Here is a 13,412-nt window from a genome sequence, read left to right on the forward strand (position 1 = left end):
ATATTCTCCCTATTATAAGGGTCAGAAAACTTGGGGAAAATACATTAATCTCCATGACTGTGGATATTAGACACTTTAGCCAAGTTCATTCCTCCAAGGTGAGGGGCATAATCTCAAATACAAATGCAAAATCCCTTGGTCAACAAATTGCCAGTGTCTTGTTTTTAAATAAGCCTTTACACTGGACTTTGAACAACAGCTTAATAAAATGATGTTTTCTTTTTATAGTATCTGCTACCTGCTTCACAAGTTAAAATTGTAACATGACCTATGGGCGGCTTCCTGCTAGAGACAGTTTCTTTTCTGCATTGCAAAGTTACTTTTCTGCATAGCCTTGCATTGTCCTTGACTCGGGCACAGTAGGTAGACTGACCGATAGCTCTAAGGAGAGGTTCTCATGTGAAGCAAGTACATACATAGAAAGCCAGAATGACCTAAGATTTTCACATCTTACAATAAACTCCTGGTCAAAATATATTACTGTACACATTTCTCTATTACCCATGGAATAAGCAGAACTACATCTTCACTAAGAGTGACAGTATTTCCCTGTAGGGAATACACTGAATTCAGAAGATGGGATGCAGCTGGAGTCCATTGACTCAAAAAAAAGGGAACAATGATGAGAGTTTGGGCTCAATAGATAAATAGGTGGACATGGTGATCTCTAAAAGGGCCTTAATATTTCAAGAGCACCTGATTTCTGAGATGGTGAAAAGATCCTCCTCAGGCCTGCTGATTACTGAAAATAGGTAAATGCCTTGCTAATTGACAAGTCAATGAATAGGAAACAGTGGTTTACATATATTATCATATTAAAGGACAATGAACTACTTTCTGTTTTCCCTTTAGGGTTCATTTGCACACAAGCATTAGATGGTGACCTCTGATTTTTTACTCCTTTATTCCTGCTGTTTTTCTCTTCCTGCCCAGGCCTCTTTCCCACTCCTGGAGGCCAATTCACTCAAATACTGGCTGCTGAATGACTTCTCTGTGGAAATACTTCCATCTCAAAAGGATCTCTCTGTCTTTCTACCCTCTCTCTCTCCTCCTCACTTCTCCCGCCTTCATTCAGCTACAACTAAACATTATTTTAGGGAACTTATCACTGTCTACCGTCTAAGTCACCACTCTAAAAAGCATATCTCCCCTACGACTCTGTAAGGCTGATTCAGTTTTCCAATAGCAGTACTTACACAATACTTGACACATAGCAGGTAGTCAATATTTCTCAAAGAAATGAATGATGGTTTAACTGTCCATAGGATATCAGAGAACGAAAGCTCCATCTAGTATGAATTGAAGTAGTCATGGAAGCCTTTGAGAACATAATGAATTAGAGCTAGACTTTCGTGAATCACTATGACTTAGTGGAGGAATAAAGGCAAGTGCCAGGTGCAAGATTGCTGCAAGGACCACAGCTCTCCTGGTTTTGATGCAACAGGAAAGGCATGTAACAATCCGCACACTGGTATGTTTCTTTCCATGGAAAGAACCCAGAGAATAAGGCCCTTAGGAGGAGTATGCCTTTCAGACAACTGAGTTATACCCTGGAACAGAAGAGCAGCAAATGGCTGCAGCCAGTCCTAGCATGGCCAGAAGCACAGCTTGCTTGAAATCAATGGGATTCTGGGGTGATATCTGATCAACCAGAGACATCCAGAGTGTTGAAACAGTCACCATGAAAGGGCCCATCATAAGGAGCCCTTTTAAATCACCATTTTCAGGGCTTTGTAATGAGCCCAGGTCCTCCTCACATCTCCCTGCTCTAGAACTGCATCCCAGTTGTCCCTGCTCTCAGGGCTAAAAACGTTCAGCAAGGACTGTGACTGCAGTGAAGGCTCGAAGCTGCCTGATAAAGTCAGTGGCAGTAGGGGGCAGTGAAATAGACTTAGCATATCTTCTCACACTCTCTCCTAAGAGTACCAGAGGGCAGGCTGGCCCCATCAAGGAAAGAGGGGTACTGGCACGGGGCACAGAGAGGATGCAAATCTCTGTGTTATCACCCCACATGTTTCCCCCAAAGGCTCCCCTTTACAGGGGCATCAGCTGCACCCTGTGTGGAGGTGGGTGTGAACTGATGGAGGTAGGAAGGCAGTGGATGGGCCCCTAAGAATACTCACCTTGGCATGGGCAGAGAAGCCAGGGAGTTCTCTTCAGGAAAGAAGATGAGGAGCTGTGCAGACTCAGTTATCTATTCAGAAAGAAAGCAGCTGTATAGAGGGAAATGGGGAAAAAGAAGTTGATTTCATCTTCAGCCTAGGGTCCCAGTCACTAGGCGTTGTGTCTTGTGGGGTGTCTGAGAAATGACCCCTACCAAGGAAAAAGAGACAGAAGTCAACCAAGATGTTTTGCAAACAACTCCAGCCCTTCATGAATATAGCAACAATGTCTTACATCTGCTGGTATTTGGGTGTTCTTTAAAAAGGCCTTACCTCTCCCCTAGGCTTTATGAGAGGTAGTTCTGGTATATGATGTAAGTTTCCCTTAATTATGTGTTGCTGAGGCCTATAGGGCTTGTCCTCATCCCATAAGTCCCCCAGGATGCCAGAAGGGAAATTGAGACAAGAGACAGGTTCCCTAAGGGAGGGGTTTGCTTTGGCAGAGGCCAGTCCCATGAAGGGCCTTCCCACAGGAACAGGCTGGTTTTCAGACTTAGCTTAGGCCTGAGAATGAGGTGGAATAGGAGAGGAGTGTGCTTCCCCAAGTCCTACCCACCAGTAGTTCCACATCCCCCATCTCCCCAGGGACAGTGTCCTCTCCTCTTCCACCAGAGAAACCCGATGCAGCCAGAAATGCACTGTAGATAGACTTGCTTCTCTGATTATGAGTTGTTTGAATTTGTAAGAGCTGCTGCACCCTTCTGGGCCTCAGTTTCCTCAACTGTGAAATGAGCATATCTTCTATCACAGACATTGTTGTGAAGATTATTAATGAACTAAGATTCATTAAGATACTAATAGAAGTTCAACAAGATATCAACATACCAACTGGTAACAGTTATGAGTGCTTGTTACAGACACAAGAGTGTGCTAAGAAACTTGCAGCTCAGAGTCCCTATCCATCCTCACAACAACTCTATGAAGTAGAATGTGGCAGACAGAGCCAATGTTCAGATTCATATCCTGCTCAGTCATTCTTCTGATTGCAGGTGTGGCACTGTTGGAAATTTCCCTGCATGTTTCTGCGCCTTGTGAGCTGACAATGTTGCCACTTTCCTGAGATCCTCTGATGCCATGAACAATGGGGTTTGTGGGTTTTACTTGGTCTGAGCACATTTGGAGTTCCAATGGCAGAGGACATCTTGAAAATGGGAGACAGGATCCAGTGGATAAACACCCTACTCCTTCTTCTTCAGACAGTTCTGGGGGCATTCTGTATGCTCTTGCACAATCCAGTCCCTGCAATCCATAGCAGGCACCTCAGGAATGTCCCCTCAGTGAGGAATACTCCTTCCTTCTTTGTCTTGCTCTGTCCATAACCTCAGTCTTGCTCCCTGGAACCACCTTTCAAACAAATAAACTTCCTCTTGCTCCCTGAAATGACTTCCCATTTAAACTACACTTGCATCTTGTCTCGGGTTGTGCTTGGTGGGAGGAAACCAAGTTCTGACACTTGGTGCTTGGATAGCCCTAGGGAGCATGTTTTCCTGGTGAAAATCTGGAACGTGAACATTCACCACTGCTTGGGTAAGCGAGTTGGAGGTAACCCCTAGCATAATTACTGAGACTCGCTTGTGGTAGACTAGGATGAGATACAGGTGCAAGACAAAACACGGGGTTATGTGTTAACACCAGCACATTAATATTATGTGAACCATGACAATTATAAAAATAATGGAGTTTCAAGAATAAAGGGTCGCTTTGTTAACTTATTCAGAAGTCTTGAAGAAATAGAATGATGGGCCCAGGTCAGCCAACTACAAATTCAGAAGTATGTTGCAAAAGCCAGGATATCTCTGAGGCAACATTTAATGAGACATTAATCTTCTGCTGCCACAAAGCAGACAGTGCTAGAAATCAGACCTTGGAGGTAATTGTAAGGGTAGTAGGTCCACAGGCGTTATGAATGTATGTGTAGCTTCATTACATCTCCTAAACTAAAACCAGAGCCCTGATAGAGGAGTGAGACCTTGAGTCCTGGACAAAGATGTTTGATAAGTTGACCACTAGAATTTTGAAACCTCAGACCCTCCTGAACTTCATTGGCAAAAGCATCCCTGTTTCCATGCTGGGGAAGGTCAACCTCCTTTTGCCTGAAGACCATGCAAAGATCTTAAATGAAGCAGATGCCTTACAAGGTGATTCTTGTCCTCCTCAAAATCCTCTCCCATTTTTCCCCAGTGCCTTCAGAAAATTTTGGGTTAGGTCTAAGTATATTCTGAGAAAGAAAATCTCATCTATAATTCAAGAGGAAATCATTTACTCATTGAAAAGAATTCCCATACCTGACTGAGGTAGGCNTTCAGACAGTTCTGGGGGCATTCTGTATGCTCTTGCACAATCCAGTCCCTGCAATCCATAGCAGGCACCTCAGGAATGTCCCCTCAGTGAGGAATACTCCTTCCTTCTTTGTCTTCCTCTGTCCATAACCTCAGTCTTGCTCCCTGGAACCACCTTTCAAACAAATAAACTTCCTCTTGCTTCCTGAAATGACTTCCCATTTAAACTACACTTGCATCTTGTCTCGGGTTGTACTTGGTGGGAGGAAACCAAGTTCTGACACTTGGTGCTTGGATAGCCCTAGGGAGCATGTTTTCCTGGTGAAAATCTGGAACGTGAACATTCACCACTGCTTGGGTAAGCGAGTTGGAGGTAACCCCTAGCATAATTACTGAGACTCGCTTGTGGTAGACTAGGATGAGATACAGGTGCAAGACAAAACACGGGGTTATGTGTTAACACCAGCACATTAATATTATGTGAACCGTGACAATTATAAAAAATAATGGAGTTTCAAGAATAAAGGGTCGCTTTGTTAACTTACTCAGAAGTCTTGAAGAAATAGAATGATGGGCCCAGGTAAGCCAACTACCAATTCAGAAGTATGTTGCAAAAGCCAGGATACCTCTGAGGCAACATTTAATGAGACATTAATCTTCTGCTGCCACAAAGCAGACAGCGCTAGAAATCAGACCTTGGAGCTAACTGTAAGGGTGGTAGATCCACAGGCCTTATGAATGTATGTGTAGCTTCGTTACATCTCCTAAACTAAATCCAGAGCCCTGATAGAGGAGTGAGACCTTGAGTCCTGGACAAAGATGTTTGACAAGTTGACCACTAGAATATTGAAACCTCAGACCCTCCTGAACTTCATTGGCAAAAGCATCCCTGTTTCCACGCTGGGGAAAGTCAACCTCCTTTTGCCTGAAGACCATGCAGCAATCTTACAAGAAGCAGATGCCTTACATGGTGATTCTTGTCCTCCTCAAAATCCTCTCCCATTTTTCCCCAGTGCCTTCAGAAAATTTGGGGTTAGGTCTAAGTATATTCTGAGAAAGAAACTCTCATCTATAATCCAAAAGGAAATAATTTACTCACTGAAAAGAATTCCCATACCTGACTGAGGTAGGCTGAATATTGGCCCCTTTCAAAGATATCCAGGCCCTAACTCCTGAAATCTACCTTATATGGTAAAAAAAGAGTTGGCACATTGTTAGAGGTCTTTAGCTGGGGAGCATATCCTAGATTATCCAATGGAGTCTAGAAGTAATTAAAGAGTCCTTACAAAAGAGAGGTAGAGAGATGTTACAGAAGAGAGAAAGGCAATATGGTGATGGTAGTGGAGTGGACTGATGTGGCCACAAGCCAAGGAATGCCAGCAGCCACTACAAGCTGGAGGAAACAATGAATGGATTCTCTCTGGAGGCTCCAGAAAAAAACTTTTTCAGCTGACACCTTGAAGCTAACTCTGTAGGAGTCATTGTGAATAGGACTCCAGAAGAATGAGAGATAAATTTCTGTTGTTTTAAGTCACCAAGTTTATGGTATTATGGTTTATGATAATGTATTAGCCAATAGAGCAATAATCAACTGGCTAATACCTCCTGGGAGAAACTGGAGGTTTCTCCTCTTTATAGGGGAGCAAGACGGGAGTGGATCATGAGGATCATTGAAGGAACAGGTAGAATGTTAATGTTAAATTGGGAGAGTTCATTGACATGGTAGCACTTTGCAGAATTCAGGATTTAATATTTTGGCCAGAATGCCTAGAGGTTGTCCCAGTACACTGCTGAGATTTCCCTTTGAAACTCAATATTGGTTATAGGGCCTCTGCAAGAAACACAGTCAGACCAATCAAGTTAGGCAGGCCTACCTATGAGAGTATGTCTTCCTCCAGGTCAGTGGGTGGGCAGAAGTGCTCCTAGCCTGTGGTTCAAGGGCAGGAGCTGGGTTATGGGGAAACTTCAAGTTCTACAGTAAGGTCAGTGGGCTGGCCTACCTCTGGAGGCACAGAAGAAGAGTGTGTCTTCTGACATGTCCCTGGACAAGTAGGAGTGTTCCTGGCCCATGACTAAAGCTGCTAGAGCCATATTACAAGGCTCTTTCAATGCCCGCAGTTGTGCTGAGGTTGGAGGACTTGTCTCAGGTGCATTAATGAGTGTGGCTTCTGCCCTGTCCTTGGTTGGGCAGGTCTGGTAGCTATGAGGGGCTGGAGCTGAATCACAGTCTGCTACAGCATCCAAGCCAGGACCAAGGATGGTCAAGCCATTCACAGGGCTGTGGCTGAGTCTACAGGGGTCCAGGCCTTTGTGCAGTTCTGGCCAAGACTACTGCCAGCCAGTTATCCACCTTGACACCAGTAGCCTTCTCAACACAGCCCTCCTGGGTCTTGGGTTGCTCTAGAGTCTCACAATCTCCTAGCTTGATCCTGATGCTCCCACAAGGCAGTTTAGTCTTAGTATGGCTGCTAGATACCGTGGCTAGAGGGAATATGAGTGAAAACCTCCTTTTGTGTCATCTTATTGATGACACACACACTATATATATATGTATATATATATACATATGCATATATATATATATATATATATATATATATATATATATATATATATATATATATATATATATATAATGTAGAAGATAGCGGCGGAATAGGACAAAGGACTTTTTGCTTCCCTCCACGCACCAGAGAAAAACTGGGCTGATCTGTGGAGGAGTGCAGCGGATAGCCACCAGGGACCCAGCATATAGGAAGGCACGACTCCAGAAACTTTAGTGGAGACTGAAGGATCAGAGGTTGAGGAGGATTTGAGCACAAATCAACAAGGTACGAGGAAACAGCACAGAGGCTGCAGGCCCTCTTTGGAGCCTTGCCAGGGCCCTGAATGGAGTGCCTTGGTCTCTGAGAGCCAAGGGCGGGCAACCACAACCCTGGGAAAGAACTGGTTACCACCACCCTCCCTATGCAGCAGGATGCAGATTGGAAAACACCAGGAGAGATCGGTTTGCCTGTAGTGGCAGAGAGAGTAGTGATAACCCATGGAGTCAGGCTGTGATGGATGTCTTGGGAGAACTGAGAGTCACCCATGCGTTCCCTGTAGCACAGGGCCTGAGCCAGCTCTCCTACAATCTCAGGGAGCCTCAGGCTGCTAACAAGGCCCCTGGCAGAGAGCCAGTAATCAGCTCCCTCCATACCCAGCCAGATGCACAGTGTGAAGCACCATCAGTCACGCTGTGGCTGTCGGCTTGGGAGAAGTGTGAGCTGCCCTGGATGTTCTGTCACAGCATTGGGAAAGGTCCGCGCCCAAGCCTGTGAGACCAGGAAAGTCTCACAGCCCTAGGAGTGTGTGCACTCACACCTCGCCAGGGCTGGGAAACCTGGGGAAAATTTACTCTCAGTGGGGCACTGGAGAGCAGCGCCAGTCTGGATCTTGGGAGGGCACTGGCGAGAGCAGTTGAGTTCACCAAGAAGCGAGAAAGGCCACAATAACGGCCCCTCAGACTGCTGCAGCTAGTGAGACCATAAGAAAAGTTTTGACCAGCTGGAAACCAACAAGAAAAGTAGGTGGAATTTGAGAACACCAAGATACCTGCAGCAGACTGCACCACTGAATTTCACAGGTATCCTACCACAGAAGTTCATACCATAAAAACATGGAACCAGAACAGATCAATTTAAGAAGCTGAGACCAACAAGAAGAGCATCACAAACAATGGGAAGACAAAGAAACAATCCCCAAATGAAAGAAAAGGAGGAAGCCTCAGAAAGAATGTTAGATGAAATAGAGGCAAGCCAACTATCAGATGTGGAATTCAAAGCATTGGTTATCAGGAAATTCCAAGAGCTTACGATGAGATACCGGAAGCTACAGGGGAGCTACAGTGAACTCTCTGCAAACTATACCAACGTGAAAAAGGAAATAGAAACCATCAGCAAAAACCAAGAGGAAATGAACAATACAATTTCTGAACTGAAGAACACAGTAGAAGGTATGAAGAATAGAATCGATATGGCGGATGATCGCATAAGTGAGAACGAAGACAGGATGGAAAGAATATCCCAGACGGACCAAGTAAGGGAAAAGAGAATCAGAAAAAAATGAGGAGAATTTACGAGAAATGCAAGACAAAATGAAATGTAATAATATCCGAATAATAGAAATACCAGAAGGAGAGGAAGAAGAACAAGGGATAGAAAACCTACTTGAAAGAGTAATAACGGAAAATTTTCCTAAGTTGAGGAGAGATAAAGTCACACGAATCCAGGAATCAGAGAGTCCCAAGCAGGTGGAACCCAAAGAGGCCTACTGCAAGACACATCATCATTAAAATGACAAAATTCCAAGACAAAGAGAAAATCCTAAAGGTAGCAAGGGAGAAAAAGGAAGTAACATACAAGGAGGTCCCAATAAGGTTGGCTACTGACTTCTCAATGGAAACATTCCAGGCAAGAAGAGAATGCCAAGAAATATTCCAAGTAATGAGAAACAGAGGCTTCTAGCCAAGGCTACTTTACCCAGCAAGGCTCGCAATCAAGATAGAAGGCCAAATAAAGAGCTTCCAAGACAAAGGAAGTCTAAAAGAATATGCACCCACCAAACCAGCTCTACAAGAATTACTAAAAGGGCTGCTTAAAGGAAAGGAAGGAAGAGAGAGAGACTGAGAGGAACACAGGAACACAAATGGCAATGAATAAGTACCTTTCAATAATACCCTTAAATGTAAATGGATTAAATGCACCAATTAAAAGACACCAAATAGCTGAATGGTTAAGAAAGCATGACCCACACATATATATGCTGCCTACAAGAGACCCACCTCAGGTCAAAAGACCACCACGGACTAAAAGTGAAAGGAAGGAAACAAATGTTCCAAGCAAATGGACAAGAAAAAAAAAAGCCAGGGTAGCAATTCTCATATCAGACAAAATAGACTTCAAAAACAGGGCCATAAAGAGAGACCCAGAAGGTCCCTTCATATTGCTCAAGGGAAGAATCCACCAAGAACACATTAACATCATAAATATATATGCACCCAACAAAGGAACACCCAATTATATAAAGAAAATCCCAGAGGATCCAAAAAAAGATATTGACAGCAACACAATTATAGTAGGGGATTTTAACACCCCACTGTAAAAAATGGACAGATCTTCCAAACAAAATATCACCAAAGATATAGCACCATTAAATGACACTCTAGATGAAATGGACCTAATTGATATATATAGAGCCCTTCATCCCAAAGAAGCTAAATACACATTCTTTTCAAATGCACATGGAACATTTTCAAAGAGAGAGCACATGATAGGACACAAAAAAAGACTCAACAAATTTAGGAAAATAGAAGTCATGCCAAGCATTTTCTATGATCACAAGGGACTGAAATTGGAAACTAACCCCACAGGGAAAAACGCAAAACACCCAAAATCATGGAGACTGAATGGTATGCTATTAAACAACAATGGTCAAGTTAGAAATTAGGGAAGACATCAAAAAGCTTCTGGAAACAAATAAAAATGAACTCACAACAACCCAAAACTTATGGGACACAGAAAAGGCAGACCTGGAAGGGAAGTTCATACCAATACAGGCTTACCTAAAGAAGATAGAAACAATTCAAAAAAACAACCTAACCCGATGCCTGCAAGAACTCGAGGAACAACAATAAAGGCAGCCCAGAGCAAGTAGAAGGAAGGAAATAACCAAGATCAGAGCAGAATGAAACCACATAGAGACCATAAGCACAATTCTAAGGATCAATGAATCCAGGAGTTGGTTTTCTGAAAAGATAAACAAAATAGAAAAACCTTTAAGTAGGCTCATCAAGAAAAAAAGAGAGAGGACACAAATAAACACAATCAGAAATGAAAGAGCAGCGATCACAACTGATACCATAGAAATAGAAGGGATTGTAAAAAATTACTATGCAGAGATGTATGCCAAGAAATTTGAAAACCTAGGTGAAATGGACAAATATCTAGAAAAATATTTTCTTCCAAAACTCAATGAAAAAGAAGCAGAAAACCTGAACAGGCCAATAACAGCCGATGAAATTGAAGCAGTAATCAAAAACTCCCATCATTCAAAAGCCCTGGACCAGGTGGTTTCACAGAAGAATTCTGCAAAGTTTTTCAGCAAGAGCGAACCCCTATTCTTCACAGACTATTCTGCAAAATGCAAAAGAAGGGAAAACCTCCCAACTCTTTTTATGAAGCCAGCATCATCCTAATTCCAAAACCAGACAGAGACACAACAAAGAAAGAAAACTTCAGGCCAATATCGCTGATGAACATAGACGCTAAAATCCTCAATAAAATATTGGCAAATCGCAACCAACAATACATCAAAAAGATCATACACCACGACCAAGTGACATTCATCCCAGGGATGCAAGGATGGTTCAATATTCGTAAATCAGTAAATGTAATACACTACATAAACAAAAGCAAAGACAAAAACCACATGATCATATCAATAGACGCGGAAAAAGGTTTTGATAAGGTGCAACACCCATTTATGATAAAGGTACTCAGCAAAATGGGAATAGAGGGACCATTCTTCAACATAATAAAGGCCATATATGAAAGACCTAAAGCCAACATCATACTCAATGGGCAAAAACTAAAAGCTTTTCCACTAAGATCAGGAAGAAGAAAAGGTTGCCCACTTTCACTACTTCTATTCAATATAGTATTGGAAGTTTTGGACACAGCAATCAGACAGGAAAATGAAATAAAAGGCATCCAAATCGGAAAGTAGGAAACAAAACTGTCATTGTTTGCAGATGACATGATAGTGTACATGGAAAATCCGATAGTCTTTACCAAAGAACTGCTCGAAGTAATAAATGAATTTGTCAAAACAGTGGGATACAAAGTCAATATCCAGAAACCAAAGGCATTTTTTTATATCAACAACGAAACAGAAGAAGCAGAAATGAAGAAAAAATCCCATTAGATATAGCAAAAACAAAAATAAAATATCTAGGAATAAATCTAAGCAAGGAGGTAAAAGACCTGTATAGAGAAAACTACACTACACAATTACTACACAAGCAAAACTACACATTTCTTTCTGAAGAAAGAAATCAAGGAGAACCCAAATAGAACCATATACCGTGTTAACTGATTGGAAGAATCAGCATCCTCAAAATGACCATACTACCCAAAGCAATTTACAGATTCAATGCAATACCTATTAAAGTACCAATGTTATATTTCACAGACATAGAACAAACACTTCAAAAATTTATATGGAACCATAAAACACCCTGAATAGCAGCTGCAATTTTGAGAAAGAAGAACAAAGTAGGAGGGATCACAATACCTGATATCAAACTGTATTACAAGGCCACTGTAATCAAACGAGCATGGTACTGGCATAAAAATAGGCACATAGACCAATGGAATAGAACAGAGAGCCCAGAAATTAGCACAACTCTCCACAGTCAATTAATATTTGACAAAGGGTGCAATAACATAAAATGGAGTAAAGACAGCCTCTTCAACACATGGTGTTGGGAGAACTCTACAGCTACATGCAAAAAAATGAAACTCGAGCACGAACTTACACCATACACCAAAATTAATTCAAGGTGGATAAAAGACTGAAATATAAGCTGTGAAACCATTTAAGCCCTAGAGGAGAACATTGGTAGGAAAATCTCAGATATTCCATGCAGCAAGATTTTTACTGATACGTCCCCTAGAGCAAGGGACATAAAGGAAAGAATAAACAAATGGGATCTCATCAAAATTAAAAGCTTCTGCATGGCTAAGGAAAGCAGTGTCAATATTAAAAGAGAAGCAACTGTTTGGGAAAACATATTTTCCAATGATACTTAAGACAAAGGTTTCATCTCCAAAATATACAAAGAAGTCACTCGACTCCACTCAAAGAAGACGAGCAACCCAATTAAAAAATGGGCAAAGAACTTGAACAGACATTTCTCCAAGGAGGACATACACAGGATCCAGAGACACATGAAAAGATGCTCAATATCACTAGCTATCAGAGAGATGCAAATTAAAACCACAATGAGATACCAATTTACACCAGTCAGAATGGCTAGTATAAACAAAGAAACAAACAAGTGCTGGAGAGGTTATGGGGAAGAGGGGACCCTAGTTCACTGTTGGTGGGATTGCAGACAGGTACAACCACTGTGGAAAACAGTATGGAAACTTCTAAGAAAACTAAAAATGAACGTGCCTTTTAACCCAGCAATTCCACTCTTAGGAGTATATCCTAAGAACCCTGAAACACCAATCCAAAAGATCCTATGCACCCCAATGTTCATAGCAGCACAGTTTACAATAGTCAAGAGTTGGAGGCAACCTAGATGCCCATCAGTAAATGACTGGATAAAAAGCTATGGTATATTTACCCAATGGAATTCTATGCTGCAGAAAGAAGAAGGAACTCATACCCTTTGCAACATAATGTATGGAACTGGAGAACATTATGTTGAGCTAAATAAGCCAGGCGGTGATAGAGAAATACCATATCATCTCACCGTTAAGAGGAATCTAAACAACAAAACAAACAAGCAAGCAAAATATGACCAATGGCACTCAAATATGGAGCAGGCTGACAGGGTCCAGAGGGGAGAGAGGAGAGAATCATAGGGGAAAAGGGGAGGGACTCACATGAATAAATATAAAGGAGACATGGACAATAATTAAAGTGGGAGACAGAAATGGGAGAAAGTTGTGGAGCACTGGAGGGGCAGGGCAGGGAATATAAAAGAGAAAACTGTACTTGAATAAGGATTAAATAAAAAAAAGAAAAGAAAAAAATGGAGAAAGGAGTTGAACAGACATTTCTCCAAGGAGGACATACACAGGATCCAGAGACACATGAAGAGATACTCGATATCACTAGCTATCAGAGAGATGCAAATTAGAACCACTATGAGATACCACTTAACATCAGTCAGAATGGCTACCATAAACAAAGAAACAAA

Source organism: Sturnira hondurensis, unplaced genomic scaffold, assembly GCF_014824575.4.
Source record: "Sturnira hondurensis isolate 20B ecotype Veracruz unplaced genomic scaffold, ASM1482457v3 Scaffold0004248, whole genome shotgun sequence".
Lineage (NCBI taxonomy): Eukaryota > Metazoa > Chordata > Mammalia > Chiroptera > Phyllostomidae > Sturnira > Sturnira hondurensis.